Source organism: Lycium ferocissimum, chromosome 1 (assembly GCF_029784015.1).
Source record: "Lycium ferocissimum isolate CSIRO_LF1 chromosome 1, AGI_CSIRO_Lferr_CH_V1, whole genome shotgun sequence".
NCBI lineage: Eukaryota > Viridiplantae > Streptophyta > Magnoliopsida > Solanales > Solanaceae > Lycium > Lycium ferocissimum.
The window spans coordinates 61905893-61909053 of NC_081342.1; positions in this window are offsets into that span (position 1 = coordinate 61905893).

Consider the following 3161-nt stretch of genomic DNA (forward strand, 5'->3'; position numbering starts at 1 on the left):
TCAAATGGAAGTTTAACGGGGAGCAAAAAAAACAAAAATTATTTGGGGGGGGAAAATTTTGCGGGATCCAAGGGAAGGCTCTTGGGACCAAGGCGAAAGAAAAATTTAAACGAAAAAATTATCCCACTTCTTTTTACGCCCCTTAGCCGTTGGGCCAAACCCTGCAAGGGGAGGCCCCCAAGGAACTGGGGGTAATCCCCCGGGCCGAAGTTATTAGTTCGTTTTTTGGCGTTTTTCCGGGACCATAGGAAGAAGACAAAAGAATTTTGTTGGAAATGTGACCGATGTCAAAGGCACGCACCAATGATCCATCAATCAAGGAATTACTTCATCCAAGATGCTGTCCTACGGCTATTCATGAAATGGAACGGATATTGTCGCTCTTTGCCTTGGGCACCAGGTAAGGCCTGCTTTATTTTGTTTATGATTGACTATTTTTTCTAAATAGGTTGAAGCACAGTTTTCGAAAAGGTCCGGGAAAAGGAGGTTATCAACTTATAATTGGATCACACCATGCCTAAGTTCAGGTATTCGACCGAGATCACATGTGACAATGGCCGACAATTCATAGACACAAGAAGGCAATAATTTCCGAAGGCCCGACGATCAAGAAAATAATGTCCACTCCGTATCATCCAAGTGCGAACGGACAGCAAGTGCGTAGTCAACAAACAAGACTATTATTCGTAACAGGAAACGGTTGGACGAATCCAAAGAAAAAAGAGAGAAATCTCGCTTTAAGTACTCTAGGCTTACAGGATGAACTCAAAGTCGAGCATCGGTGGGACACCATTTTCCTTGGTATATGGAGCGGAGGCGCTGATCCCAGTCGAAGTCGGTGAACCGAGCCTGAGGTTTCAATACTCTACAGAGAGAACAAATAACGAGGCCATCGCGGTAAAGCTCGACTTAATGGAGGAACTATGCGAAACCGAGCTAGTCCGTCTGGCAGCAGAAAAACAATGAATGGGCAAGTATTACAACCAAAGAACCAACTTCGGCACTTCCAGATCGAGGACTTGGTCCTTCAAAAAGTCACGTTGCACACAAAGAACCCTAATAAAAGGAAGCTCGGTCCAAACTGGGAAGGGCCGTACAAAGTAACTGGTATAACCTGTAAAAGTTCGTACAATCTCGAGTCGGAGGATGGCCAACAACTGCCAAGCAATTGGAATGTAGCACACTTGAAGAGATATTATTGTTAAGGTATGACCCATACCCTCTTCGTGAATTTTTTTAACTTACCCGTTTCGATTCCTACAGGGGCAAGCCCGAGTGAAGTCAAGAGATTAGAGTTAGGCCTGAAAACACGTGTTGCACTCTTTTTCCCTTAGCGCAATTTTGTCCCGAAGTGGATTTTCCGGCAAGGTTTTTAATGAGGCAACAACGTAAAGTGTGTTACTTTAATGGAGAAGACTAGTCAAGTGCTAGGACCGGGGACTACTCGGAATCAATGATAGTGTTTCTCTTCTCATACATCAAACACAAACACGAGCGGACTATTATATCATATAAGCCCAACGAGGCCAAACCGACTGTATCAAGTAAGCCCAACGAGGCCAAATCAATTATTGCTTCTTTGAAAATTCCTGCATTAGGATTTGTTGTAAGGGCCAAACGACCAAATGAGTCGTGCCCGGGTAGTTAATTTTGTTACGACAAAATCGAATGCCCCTGGTCAATTGTACCATACAAGTTTGTGAAATGAGAAGAACACTTCGGTTTAAGTTTTGCAAAGGTTACTATTTCGCAATATATCCACTTCACATTCGTATGTCCGTTATACTTCTGAGTTCGTAAACAACCCTGAACCAGGGACTATCGTTAACAATCAACGGACAAAATAAGGGTTCGGCTCAAACAAATTCTGAGCGAGTTGAGCTCGACACATTCACAAAGGCTTTAAAAAATCTCAAGTAGACTTAGCCCAAGTTAAAAGACTCAAAAACACTTAAGTCTAAAAGGTTGGAAATACCAACCCAAATGCCCGAAGCGATTTGGAGACGTCCGAATTCACGAGCATAAAATATACAGTCACCAACCCTCGGTGCAAAACTCGCTTGTTTTCAAAGGTAACTCACCTTAAACAATGAACTTGTGCAAAGACCACTCAAGGTCAAGCCCGAACCTATATTTGAATAAGTTCAGTACGAATATATTTCGTTCAAATAGACATTAAATGTTTAAAATGTCAAGAAATGAGAAGACCGACTTTCAAAGACATCGGTGAAAACAAACACTTCCAAAATATATTTACATAAGGCCAAATGCCGACCCCAACAAAATTTACATACATAAGAGAAATGTACATTTTTCTAAGCCTATGGGCCTATCTACTCCTCCTCGGAGGAATCTAACTCCGTGTGTGTGTGTGTGTGTGGAAGTCGCAGCAGTCTTTCTTCCGAACTCGTCTCCCGGAGGGCTTAAGGTAAGTTCTTAAATGTTGTTAGACCAAACAATGTCAATGCGTAGTGTCACACCAAGAATTCTCATGTTCAGAAGATGAAAGTAGCAGCGATGATGAAGCTCAGATGAATGTGTGGGCATACTCGGAGAGATATGATTATGAACGAAGTTATACGGGACAATATGGCAAAAAGGCATCGCGCGTACAAGACGAGGAAGCGAGGCCGAGGCGTGTTCGGTCAGCGTGGAAGTGTGTTAAAACGCGCTGCAAGAAGGATAAGGCGCGAAAGGTTGGCTGTAGCAGGAATAAAGAGAGGTAGAGGTAGGCCGAAGAAGAACCAGGGGGAAGGTAATTAGACAAGACATGTTACAACTTTAGCTGACTGAGGACATGAACTTAGATAGGAAGATGTGGAGGTCAATAATTAGGGCAGAAGGTTAGTAGGTAGCTGTTGTCCCCTTATATGTAGGGAGGACGGGGCGAGTCTCCTCCTCCCCTCTTTTCCTTTTAGTAGTAGTCAATCTTTTAAAAGGAATTTTTGAGATTCGCTTAGAACTTATACTTTTTTTCTCTTCTTTGGTGGGTCATGATTCCTAAGTTGGGTGCTTATAAACCTCTCTTCACTTTCTGGCGGGCATGCCCTGCAAGTCTCGTACGGTGGCAATTTTGAGTTGTCTTTTTGATATGCCACCCGGATCTCACTCTCCCGAAGTGCTATCCTAAGTGCGTACTGGTTCATCACCGACGGGGGATT